The sequence below is a fragment of the Pinus tabuliformis genome, chromosome 8, assembly GCF_031772625.1.
Source record: "Pinus tabuliformis cultivar Carrire ecotype Pingquan chromosome 8, CPIR1, whole genome shotgun sequence".
In the NCBI taxonomy this organism is placed as follows: domain Eukaryota; kingdom Viridiplantae; phylum Streptophyta; class Pinopsida; order Pinales; family Pinaceae; genus Pinus; species Pinus tabuliformis.
This window is the reverse complement of record NC_142294.1, coordinates 842,554,889-842,569,169: the sequence shown is the minus strand read 5'-3', so window position 1 is coordinate 842,569,169 and position 14,281 is coordinate 842,554,889. Positions and strand designations below refer to the sequence as shown.

At 34.4% G+C, this 14,281-nt stretch overlaps 1 pseudogene; it reads left to right on the top strand.

The window, feature by feature from the left end:
- The window catches only part of LOC149238203 (S-type anion channel SLAH2-like), a 70,765-nt pseudogene extending 57,215 nt beyond the window's left edge, over positions 1 to 13,550 (top strand).
- The last annotated feature ends 731 nt before the right edge of the window (positions 13,551 to 14,281 follow it).

The window sequence follows — 14,281 nt, the reverse complement described above, 5'->3', positions numbered from 1 at the left end:
GACCTATGAGGACATAGTTGATAGGTGGAAGTTGTTACTTCCTCACTTTCATTGACGACTATAGCAAAAAGACTTGGGTTTACTTCTTGAAGAAAAAGTCTGAAACTTTTGCAAAGTTCAAGGAATTCAAAGCCTTATCAGAGAACCAAAGTGATTGACATATCAAGGTATTGAGGTTAGATTGTGGTGGAGAACATGATTCCAAGGCATTCCATGATTACTGCAAACAACATGGAATAAGAAGACAATTTACAACCAGGTACACATCGCAGCAAAATGGTGTAGCAAAGAGAAAGAACAAGACAATTATGAAAATAACAAGGAGCATGTTGAAAGGAAGAAACTTGTCAAATAAGTATTAGGCAAAAGCAGTTGCATGTGTTATTTATGTGATCAACAAATCTCCTACAAAGAGTTTGATGAACAAAGTACTAGAACAAGCATGGTCATGTATGTCTTACAATGTATCTCATCTCAGAGTATTTGGATGTGTAGCTTATGCACATGTGCCTAAACAGCTAAGAGGAAAATTGGATTATAAAAGTGAAAAATGCATATTTATTGGTTATAGTGAGTAATCAAAAGCTTATAAATTGTATAACCTTATAACCCTATCATCAAGATTCTTCCAGCAATCAATCAGGTGATGAATCAAGCAATGGTAAGAGAAAGATGAGAAGTCTGAAAGATATTTATAATGATTTGGATGTTAGTTCAAATTTTGCATTGTTGTCATTCCAGCCTTCTTCGTTTGAAGAAGCAATCAAAGATGAAAGTTGGGTGTAAGCCATGGATGAATAAATTGAAGCTATTGAAAAGAATGGTACATGGGATTTGGTTGATTTGCCAAAGGACAAAAATATCATTAGTGTGAAATGGGTATATAAGACAAAGATGAATGAGAAAGGTGAAATTTTTAGATTTAAAGCAAGACATGTAGAAAAAGGGTTCTCACAACAACCGAGAATAGACTTTAGAGAAACGTTTGCTCTGATAGTGAGATTAGATAATGTAAGAGCAGTTCTAGCCATAACAGCTCAAAACCAATGAAAAGTATTATCAAATGGATGTGAAATCAGAATTCTTGAATGGAATTTTAGAAGAAGAAATTTATGTGCAACAACCTCCACGATATGAAGTTGAAGGTAAAGAAGATAAAGTTTATAGGTTGAAAAAGCGCTTTATGGACTCAAGCAAGTGCCAAAAGCTTGGTATAATGGAATTGACAACTACATGATCAAGAATGGATTTTGCAGAAGCAACATTGAGCATACCTTGTACACAAAGGTAAATGAGCATGGACATATTTTGATTGTTTTCTTATATGTTGATGACATGATTTATACATGTGATTTTGAGTTAGATGAATTTAAAGCAGCCATGATGAAAGAATTTCAGATGGAAGATCTTGGTCTCATGAAATATTTTATTAGCATAGAAGTTGAGCAATGTGAAAAAGGATTTTTTATTTTTCAAAATAAATATGCTAGAGATTTGCTGAAATTATTCAGGATGGAAAATTACAAACATGTCCCTACACCAGTTGCAATGGGTACAACGTTAAGCAAGGTTGATGAAAGATCATATGTCAATCCAACTTTATTCAAAAGATTGGTTGGTAGCTTCATGCATCTCACAACTATAAGACCGGATATTATGTAAGTTTGATTTCCATATTTATGGAGATTCCAAAAGACACACATTAGAGTGCAAGAAGAATCATTCTGAGATACATAGTAGGAACATGATATTGTGGCATAATGTATGCAATTATAGAGAAGAAGGATTTGATTGGGTACATAGACAATGATTTTGCAGGCAGCTTGGATGACAGGAACAACAATTTTGGTTATGTGTTCCATCTTGGTTCGAGTGTGATAGCATGGGCATCTAAGAAGCACCCATTTTGACACTTTTGTCAGGAGAAGCAGAATATGTAGCAACAACATCAGTAACATGTCAGGAAATACAGTTAAGAAGAGTATTTGATGGACTCAAGTAGAAACGACAAGGATCAACAACAATATATTGTGACAACACCTCAACGATTGCATTATCCCTAAATAGTGTGTTTCATCAAAAGAGCAAGCATTTTTATACTAGATATCACTTTATTAGAGAACTTGTGAGCAATGGAGAAGTTCACTTAAAGCCTTGTAAATCTAGTGATCAATTGGCTGATATATTACTAAGTCATTAGCAAAATATGTGTTTGAGTTTCATAGAAGAAACTTGGGTGTTGTAAGACTAACTGAGAATTATACCGTAGACATGTCTGAGTTGTAATGATTCAGTCTTAGTTTAATGGTCGTAATTAAGGGGGAGTGTTAAAATAAGTTTATTACTCCTACATGAGGAGTTGGCTAAATTTAGAGAGTTAGTTAATTGAGCGTTGAGTCAAGTCAAGTTAAGTCATAATCAAATTTAGTGTGTGGTTGCATGTCAAGTTATTTTAGGCAAGTTGCTAGTTGGAAAAGGTTAAATACCCTTCCTCGGGTTCATTGTAATAATCAAGTTTTGCGTGATCAATAAAAGAGTAAAAACTCATGTGTTTTGTGCATTAATTTGTGTTTTAAGCTCCTCTTCCTTTTGAACAATCGATGCATGTGTGGTTGTTGTTGCAGATCTGCATGTGAGTGTTCTCCTATGATAATGAAATCCTGATCATGGAGATTCAACACTGAAGGATGATTATTATCATTTGCATGTGTGTGCTTGTGTAAGAAAACATGTGTGGTTCGTCGACTTGTAACATCTGTAAAGGAGCATTGTGTGGTTCGTGGGTCTATGTGTTGAGTTGCCCATGGAGTCCCATAAGGAGGATCGTTCCATATTTCTAGTAGAGGACACTAGATGAATTGAAGAGGTGAATGAATTGAAGCTTTATGCTTTAAGGGAAGGTGTGGTTGTGTGAATTTTTATTTAATATGTGGATAATGCAATGCTACATTTATTGTTGCCGATATAGGTTGCAACAATAACTCATTGCTAAAGGATTATAATTAGATAGGGATAAGTTTGTGGTCTCATTTGTGGCGGATCAAGTACTTGCCAAACGATGACATGAAAAGTGCCTTGTTGAAAATATTTGAGCATTTTGATGTTGGGGCCATTGCATATCAGTGTTTTTCATCACTTGTTTTGTGGAGGTTTGGGAATTTTGTGGCTTTAATGCTGAAAGAATCGTAGAAGACCTCAAGATTTTGCAAAGGTGGAGTAATTGAAGAGGTTCAATTTGGCTAAGTTGAGGGAGTTGGTGTTTCTTGCATCCCTGACATGTCTCGTGAATAATCATGATTGTGTGGCCCTTGGAAGTTGCTTGCCACTGTGTGGAGATGCTGTCAACGTGGAGTCTTCCCTACTGTTGACATTGATTGGAGAGAATTGTTCGGTGCTAGATAGTCCCAAACTGAGGTGCACCTATTGTAGTGAGCAGTGAATGCAAGAAGCACGAGTCATGAGCCATGAGAGGTGTGAGGTAATGAGGGCTAATGTTTGAGAGTTATTCGATCTTAGATTTGTTCAATCTCGAGTTAAGTTGAGGCATTTGAAGAGTGAACAGTGTGGATGGCTGGTTAATACCTATGTGTGTGGAGTGTGGTAACATTTTTATTGAACCATTGCGAGGCACTTTATAACAGCATATTCAAGAGTGTGAAAGAGTGTCGTTTTGAGCCATGAGTGTTGGGTGCTACGTTCCAATCTAGGAAGAAGCGTGGAGGAGCAGCCTTATGAAGCAACACATATTGGATTTGAGGAGAAGCGACAAGAATAGGCTTTGAAGTTTGTGAAGCCTTGCATTGTTGTGTTGTCATGAGGTTGTTGGGTAATAGAGGATCTATTTGATTGGTTATTAGAATAGTTGTTCGAGCTGTGAGGAACTGTGAGAATTTTTTAAAGTGGGTTGGTGTGCATGAAGAGATCATTGTTGGCTTCCTTTCCTCACGAAGAGTAGTCGTGTATTTAGATATCATTTTTATCACGCCTTCCCTAATATTTCTTGGTTTGTGGCTTTTTGTTGTTGTTGTAAGCCTACATTTCTTTGTGGCGGAGGTAAAGTGCTGCACATGCGATGTGTCTATCTTTTTAGACTTCTTTGATAATGACCCTTTGAATTTGATGATCACTTTTTCATGAGTCCATTTGGAAATTTTTTTAGGTCCGACAGTATTTTTGAGTTAGAATAAATATCTGACAAACAATGGAATGATATTGATGATCATGAGCCAAAGTCTACTCCACATGATCCTACAATTGAAGCGCTATCAGTAGTTCATGAGGCAGGGTGTAAAAAGTTAATACGAGAACCTATTGTTGAAGATCTAGATGATGACCATGACAATGCAACCAAAAGGATCTGAAGTAAGAAGATGAAGACAAAAGTTTGGAGCAACAAGCTCAAGAAAAAGTTTCGTCAATATACTATAGCAAAGAAAGTCAAAATGAAATATTTGAGTCATGTTGTAAGCCTAGTTGAGACTTAAACCCACATGCAAATTAACTTTTAGGTAGTGATTAACGGGAGGTGTTAGAAATATTCGCAACGATGCTAGTACATTCTAGAGTGTCGATCACAGTTAATAAGAAGTTAATAGTCATCACATTTAGGTAAAAAATAATGGGAGTCAATGAAATGCTAGCTTGATGTATAAATTAAGATAACTGGAATGTATTCCACAAGTGTTTTGTGTTGAGGGTTCACCTCTGATATGTGATTTCTAAAATAGTGATGAAAACGACCCAAGTTTATTATTTGTATAGTATCATTGCAAGAAAAATTGATAGATTTGATTTAAACAAATAGGCTTCTCACAGTTCTCCCGATCATAACGAATTAGCTCGGTTGGCGTCAGGTAGTTGTAGGAGCAGTCAATATATAATTTAAAGTAACAAATGGGCATTCATTTTACAATGAAATATCAGGTTTGTAATGTTTCTCTCAGAGTGCAACAACCGACGATGGGAACAACCGTCCTAACTTAAATACACCATCAAAACCAAATAAACTATGTTTGATAATACCTAAATGGAAATAATAGAGAGGCATAGCTGATAAATTAAATAGAGTTTGCAGAAAAAAAATAAGGCTGGAAGGAAGAACAACATTGCAGTCATGTTTGAAATATTTTTTCATACGTGTATTCAACAATTTAATATGATTTTGATTTTTTTAATGGAAGGGGTAGTTTACATTAGTTAAGCTGTAATACAATCTAGAACCTCTACAATCAAACTATATTCATTTTTAGCTGAGGGCCAGTATATATCCTTGTAGAATTTATATCCACTTGGCCTTTTACATACAAAATACCTTACAACATTTATTCTATATATCCTCCAAAAGACACCACAAAGCTTAGCAAAAATACATTTCATTCAGGAAATTTTAATCTATCGGGCTACTCACTTCCAATCCTTCATGGTCGCTAGGTGCATACTCCATCACCGTCGTGTCCAGCTGGTGCAACAAAGGGTCTTCCACTAGATGTGTTTGAGAACATCCGGGAGGACTTCCATTAGAGAAACTTGTAGGAGTGGGATCGAAGAGGCCAAACACATCCTTCAATACACCCACAATTGCATTCTCCACCGTGACCTAAATACTATCAACCTCGAGGTGCAAATTGTCCACTTTCCTTGCCAGAGTTTCTATCGTGAGCTGGGAGCACTCAAACTCTTTCCTTGAATCACCCACCTATTGAGTGAGCAAGACAAAATGCGACCTGACCTCCACGTAATCAGCTCTCCAATCTTGGACATTGTGGCCATAATTTCCTCCACCATTGACAACATATGAGACCGGCCTTGGTTAACGCTACTAACTTGACTCGTATTATCCATGTCACCAGGAGCTTAATCTTAAGCACAACAGGCATAATTATGAGTCAAAACTCATGCTATATAATGCCAGAGGCTATCCTCATGCCCCCTCTCCTCCATCACTTTATAGTTAAGGCTTCCAACTAACCTCTACTCCAACATTCCTCTGTATCCTTGCTTAGAGTCCTTCATCACATTTTGCGTTACAGTTGTACTCGTTCCTATTCAAGGTGTAGACTCTTTGACTTGTTTATGCCTTCGCCTCAATTTAATGTCTATTATCGTTACCTTCCAACTGTCACACAGCATGACGTTCCTTCGTATGCCTTCCCACCTGGATGGTTCTTCCATGCTTGGAGTTTCGCGTGAGGTCTAATTCACATGTCCCATCGACGGTCTCGGATTTGGGATTTTCATTATTGTTCTCACCACCTTAGGAGTTCGCCTGATCTGAATTTTAATGAGCCTTAGTTTTTATATTATCAACAATAAAATTTTCATGGGATAGGTATTATCAATGTATCACCATCATCCCAGACAAGGGCCCCACTCCCTTATTCACCTACGCATCGGCTAATGAATTGTTGTCTACTTTAACATGATAGAAAGTGACAACATCAAATTTTTTTTATCAACAACCATAACTTTGAAAATAATGGAGGCTCTATATTCCGTGGCTAACTTTTAGAAATATGGAAATTTTGAAATTTTATCATGGAGTCCCAAAAAACAATGATTTCATTATTCCTTTTATCCATAGAAATAAAGCTTCAGCTTGATTATTTGTTTCCCGGCATAGTCCCCATGCAAATTTCATCACTATTTCTCCTTTGGGGTTATAAATAACACCAACTCGAGCATCCTCAAATACGATTTTGATTTTAACATGAACGAGATGTGCTCATTTTTTAAATAAAATTTATAACATTAATAAAAATATTATTCATATGAAGCATAATTGATATTATAGTAAATTTTAAAATAAATATATAAAAAATATTTCATCTTAATTATAAATAAAATATTTCAATATTCATATTAAAAAATAAAATTTTAACTTTAAATTATTTTAATATTCATATTAAATAACATAAATTTATATTAATTACAAATAAAAAATAAATAAATTGAAAAGAAATTAAATTAAAATAAATATAATTTAATATAATATTTAAATAAAGTAGAAAGGAAAAAAATATTTTAATTTTAATTATAATAAAATATCTCAATACCTAATTTAAATAAAATTATTAAACTTTTTATTTTATATATCATTGAAAGTAAAAAGAATTATTTGGTAATGAGAATGATATCTCACTCATTCAATTTTTAATATGGAAATTCAATATAATATTTAGAAATTTCAATATTTTCACAAAAATATTACTTAACATTTTACTATTTGTACATGAGGGACTACCAAAATTCATCAAAATTCTTGAATAAGATAAATATCCGTTTTAAAAATTTTCCAATATCAAATATAAATTTATTTACAAGAGGATGTGTATTCAAAAATATATTAATAACAAAAAAATATTTTAAAATTGATAATATAGATCGAAAGCAAAAAAAAGTTTAGGATCAACTATATATATTTAAGTTTTGAAAATTCTTATTTAAAAAAAAAAATGTAATGGATGAGATCAAGGTTTCAAATTAATTTTCTATTTTAAAGCTTATGTTGTGAGGCTCTGTTGGAAGTTACAAATTATTAAATGGACTATAAGTTAAATATCATATAAGTTTTTGATGACTATCCACATTTATCAACCATTTAATTTATATAACTATATTAGTATATAAAACAATTAAAAAAAAGAAAATTCTTATGATCAAAACCATTTATTGGTATCACATTTATAACCCATTTAATTTATAAAACTATATTAATATATAAAGCAATTGAAAACAAAAATTTCTTATGACCAAAAACAATTCATTAGTGTATTTGAAAATAAAAGAAACATGTAATTCCTTCCATACTTATTATAAAATAATATATATTTATTATAAAATAATATATATATATATATATATATAACTAACTATTGTAGTTGTAAAATATTGCAACAGGGTCCGTGAATCGTTCGCTTTAAAATTCAGAGTCGTGTTAAATTGAAAATCCAGTACAACGATAATAATATGTGGTTTGAATACAAGAAGGATATCACGCCTAACTTTTTGTTTTCATTTGGAAATACTTTTATTTGTATGGCATCTATCCAACATGTTGGTGTGACTTCTTTGAACTCACGGTACGGCAGTACACGGGTCAATCCCTGCCAGTCACTATCGCAGCAAGCTGCAAACCTGCCCCGGCCTAGGTTAAAGTTAGCACGATAAAGTTGGCTAATGCTTCCAAACAAGTGATTTGCTTCCTAAGAAGTTGTACATAAATACAAAAGAAATATTGGCCAAAGGATTATATATATATATATATATATATTTGCAGATTCAATATACTTAATGAGCACTAAGCCAAAACTTCGAAATTGAAATATACAATTATTGTAATCAGTATATTTAATAAAAAACAAAAAAAAATTGCAATATATATGAATTCAATTAATTATTATTTATTTTAAATTATTATTATTATTAAATAATAAAAAAATTAATATATATATATATATATATTTATTTATTTTTATATTTATTAGTGATGAATGAAAAAATAATAAAAGAAAAATATGGGAAAAGATTCTTAATCGTGGAAATTTATTTCTATAACATTAATGTTAAATTATTATGATCTACTTAATAATTATTTATAATTATTAAGCGATCTCCCGTCTGCGGTATTAAGCGATCTCCCGTCTGCGGTATTACAGATCTCCCGTCTGCGGTATTAAGCGATCTCCCGTCTGCGGTATTATCTCCGCGTCTCTTCTGCGGCTTCAGGTCTCCGGCTGCGGCTCCAGGCATTACTAATACCAACAGTTCGGCTGCGGCTCTTATTAAAGCAGATCTCCGCGTCTTATTAAATCAGATCTCCGCGTCTTTCTCCAGGTCTTATGCATTTCGATCTAATTTTTTACGGTTAGATCTAGATCTAGGCTGCTCAATCTAATTTTCTGCGGCCAGATCTAGATCTAACCTTATCTTCTCTAAGGCTGGGTTATACCATCAAGTAAAATATGGCTCCAAGCTTCGCAAAAATCACTGGTGGCTCACCCCCCTCTGGAGGGCAATCTCCTGCCCATATCGTGAGTGAAGCCCCAGCTCCCACTATCCAAGTAGTCCAGGCCTCACTCGATGAAGCTTTGAAGTTTTCCGAAAGTGCCCTAATTTGCCGGTTCAATGGTTTTTGGCCGCGGTTGATAGCACTCCACAATTGGATTTCAGAGGTATGGAAGCCTATCATTTCTGATGAAATTAATATCTACCCTTGTGCTAGGGGTTTCTTTATAGTAGATTTTGAAAATCCTGAAAGCAGACAATGTATTCTAGATTCCGACCCTTGGTTTTGGGAAAAATCAGGCCTATTCATGAAGCCATGGGACCCATCATTCGATCCCTCTACAGCAGTGATAACCTCAGCACCAGTTTGGGTGAGATTGCCAAGCCTACCCTTGCATCTCTGGAATCTCTCCTCACTAAAAGCCATCGGAAATGCAATTGGGAAATTTTACTGCAGGTGCCCAGAAACAGAGGAATATGCCAGAACCACCTATGCACGCATCTGTGTGGAAATGGACTTCAGCGCCGGATTCCCAGCTGAAATAAACCTAACAAGTAAAGACTATGTGTGGAACCAGAAACTTGATTATGAAAGTGTCCTCTTCAGATGTCGATCCTGCTTTGAGACAGGGCATCTAGCCAAAAATTGCCCAAAAGCCTCTAAGAAAAATTTTGCTAGAAAAAACCACCACAGATCTACATGGTGGGAAGGAGCACAAAAAGAACACTACACTGTCATCAAAGAAGAATATTCTAGAGAAAACTCTGAGTCACAAGAAAGCAGGGAAGAAATAAACAACTCTCAAGACAAACAAGGAGAAATCCCGCCCCAGCAAATCAACAGTTATAAGGATTCGAATAACTCAGAAAATAAATCTTCATTTAACAGCAAAGCAGATCTCCCAGACCAAACTTCTTCTCCGACTATCTTCAAAAGAACGAACACAATAGATCGCGAAGCTAAGACACCAATGTTCCAAGAACCAGAAGAGATGAAGGAGATGCAAGATAAAGGAAGTTGGAAGACCGTAGAGAAAAAAAAGAAAGCTACAACACCAATCTCGCCAAGAAAGACGAGGAGCCAGACAAGTAAAAATTAAGAAAATTGTAGGTCCGATAGACCAATTTGGTCTCAGTGGACGTTAACCACCATCATCATCAATTAAATCAAAATTAAAAACATGGTTATGGACCTAATCATTGAGATTAGATCAATAAATATTTTAACATTTAAAATATAATATATAAATTAAAATTGAAAATTTTATTCATATAAAATATTGTAACAACAATATATGTAGAACTTTTTCAATAAATATAAATTAGATACAAAATAATTTTGTGTGATTAATTATAATTTTTTTCTAAGATTTAACATAAATCATTCAAGATTTCCTTTATAAAGCTTGATTTACAAAAATTGTGTCTATCTAGGATAAATATTTTACTATAGAATTTTCTTATGTTAATTTCCTAAGCACATGAATATATTATAACAAAAAAATATTAAATATGCAAAATAAGCATAATTATTGAATGTTTTCTCTAACTCCTCTTTTAATAAATGGAAAGATAAGAATTTTCTAATGTCTCAATAGAACGTTTACTTTTGTTTCATAAACAATATAATTTTTTAGTAAATTCTGGAAGGGATTTGGAGTATTCTATTGTACTTCCACAAAAGTGAAGGATTTAATTTACTCAAAGTGAAACTACACTTTTAGCTTTGCTTCATTTTCCTCTTCTTTACATCATTTGTCTTTCTTATCCCTTTCTTTCCCTTTTTGTTTGCCTATAACTCCACTTCATCATCTTCTTCTTCCTCTTATGTTTTTACTTTCTTTTTTTTCATTAACCATTTGATCCTCAAGGGCTATGTCTAAACCATTCTCAATTTGAGGTGGTTAACCAAAATCGAGATCCAATGTTGGTATTCAACATCTTCCTTCTTCGCATTTTTGGTATTTGTTGAGCCATTTAGGTTCTGAAATGTTTCAAATTTATTGATGCTTGACATGGTCTAACTCTCTTGTAATGAATTTGGACGAGATGACCCATTATGATGAGATTTTCTACACTTGTTTTTAACCATCTTGAACTCTAGTTATTTCTTTTCCTTTTGCTTTAGAGAAGGTTGTTGAGAACACACATGAAGTTGATGATTGAGAAAATGGTAATTCGGTGTGTAAGAACATTCTCATAGAAGAATGCATGTGCATTATTAGAAATACACACATGCTCCTAGTCATATACCCTCAATGCTCCCCAAACTAACATGCATGTTTTCCAGTATAGATATTTAAGATCATGTACAAGTATTTAAAAATGTGCGTGTTCCTAAAATCATGTGAATGTTATTGAGAACAAACACACACTTCAATAATGCATAAGTGCTTTTGAAAAGTTTCACACACTTTCAAGGGTGTGTGCACACTTTTATGACTAAAGTTGTTTTTCCAATGCATACCCTTCATCATGGGGATAGCATTGCCATTAGAGGATTTAAGAATTAAGTTTGTGTACAATGGTACTTAACATGGTAATGGAATGAAACTTTGGCCTTAGGATGTAGAGGTTACTACTAAGTATCAATGTCCCTGGACCAACACATTTGACTTCTTAATGACATCCTTATATTACAAGTAGGGACACTTGCATTATTAACATATTTTGAGCATTAGTTATGAGGCTTGAGGCCCTTGACATGGTTGTGGGAGGAAACATATTAATTTGACCATAAAGTATGCTTTTTATATTACATGGCTATGAGGAGCACCTCAAACCACCATATAATACCTCTCAAGGTTATGCCTTCCTTTCACTAGGGATATGAGTGTCATTAGGGGGTTTTATACTAAGTACGTAATTATTTGGGTCATAGACATCTTTGAAGGAGGAAAGCTAAGACTTATACCATAAAGGATGGCTATAAAAATCAAGTTTCACAAATAACACCTTGATCCACTACACATGGCCTCTTTAGCATATTGTTGCTATCCAAGTGGGAATATTGATGATATTATGAAGCTATTAAGGCTAGGTTTGGGCCCTAGTGTGCAATATATTTTTTGGGAGAACTTAGATGTTAAGTCATAAATGAGGACTATATCAATTAAGATGTGAGAAAATGCATGACCTCCAAGGTGGATATTGAGACTACAAGTGAAGTTATGTGGAAGAAATTTTGTAAAGGGGAAATTTTAGTAATTGGATTTTTTTTTTAACATTTTCTTAAAAAATATTTCCCCATTTGGTTAAATTTTGCCCTTTTTTACTTATGATAAAATTGATGATATTCACCAATAATTTACCAGATTAAATATTATATTACATGTTTTTTATTGAATATTTTCTACATTATATATGTACTAATCACCAATAATACTATAAATAGACATAATATTTAAATACTTAAAAAACACTTAGGCATTGTGTGGCATTACAATTTTTGAGCACAAAGTCAAACATTCCTCAAAAATGATGATTTGAAGAAACCTATGCTTCAGACATTCAAAAAATATTATATTTTTTTCAGTGAGGGAATTTTTCATCCCTGCTGAAAGATCATCATACAACATATATGGCCGAAGCCAGCTGATTTTTTACATATGGCCGAAGCGTGAGCAGATTTTTACGGCATAGCCGTTACAAATATCACCATAGTGTGGGGGCCTCAACGATAAACGCCTCAACAAAAATCGAACATGGCTGAGGGTGCGAAAGCCATCCGCCCCAGCCATCATATCATGCACGTCAAGTGCATTCAAAAAATATTATATGCATCTAATGCCAATATCAACACCTTATACCCACACACGGTCTCCAACATGCACTCAAATGCTTTTTCTGCACGGAGGTTGTGAAGCAAGAACACGGTCTCCAACATGCACTCAAATGCTTTTTCTGCACGGAGGTTGTGAAGCAAGAATTTTTGGATGGAGTTCAAGTGAACCACCTTTTCACACCCTGGATATCATCCATACTTTTGTTGTTGGGCCTCCCTCATACCATAGCCAAAACTATGAATCCTCTGCTGTGTTGCGCTTTTGCTGCACCTGTGATTGTATTAGAGATCAAAATATATGGCCAGTGGTTTTCTGGAGGGAGAGGGGTCTCCAATCCCTCAACAAATCTATCTATTGTTGGAAATTTTGTAAGCGGGATGATGGAAGGAGCCCACTAATTTCCTTTTTGCCGTAGGGTTTGCCCACCATACAGTGCTGTTTGTGACGTTATATCAGAGATTGCCCACCAATCCAACTGTGCCCAAATATCATCATCCCACATTCTTCCTGTTTTTGGCCGCTCCGAGCACTGCCTGTGTGGCGTGGGAAGACATCTCTGGCACATTCGGCTTTGGCTCAAAAATACCGTATTTCCTATCACTCTTTCTCTTTGCGTCTATGGTGAGTTTTTCACCACGTATTACAGCTGGCATCTTGAATTTCATGACGACGCAGTGCTTATTGATGTTGTTGGTTGTTTATCCGCATAAGATTCTTTGTGGGATCCAGGTAAAGTCTACATACAGTTGGTCTCGTGTTTAACTTCCGTGGAGGCTCTTCTGTCCTCGCTAAAGCTTGTTTTACTTTCTGTCTTTTGAATGTTTCTGTGGGCATGGTGGGCATACGCTTTCCCAATGACTACCGACGAAGTGCGAAGTTCCGTAGCCAAAATAGTGGCCATTCTTTTCTCAGTTATCTGAATTGCCGCGCTCCGCGTTGTGGTCATATTTCTTAATTCGAGGGACTTCAAAATTTTAAAAATAAGTATAAATATGTGAGTTTCTAAAAATGATTATGAAGACGTCGTTTATACGGATGAGATATTCATAATTTTTTTTTTTTTAAGAGTTTAGAATGTGGGGTAGAGATTGAAAGTCTAATTTTTGAATGATAGCGGGGAATATTGTTTTTTTTAACTCGAAATTTATATTTTCAAAAAAATTGATAATTCTAAAATTTGAGTCTATTTTGCCTGGCATAATATTTTCCCATTTTTAAAATGTATTTTGCATCTCATTTCTAAGAAGTTTTATGATGGATACATTTTTTCAAGGTGCAAATCTCTTTTTTGAGTACAAAATCTGAGGTGCAAATTTTTTTGAGTGCAACACGTGAGGAAATGTTTGCACCTCAAGAGATTTCCCTTTTGGCGCTTGAGAGATTTGGCGATAAGATGAATCTAAGTTGGTCTCAATCATGCATGGTCACACAAAATTTGTTGAACATCGAATTATTCTGATCATTTTAAATATGCTAAATATGTCTAAGATTAA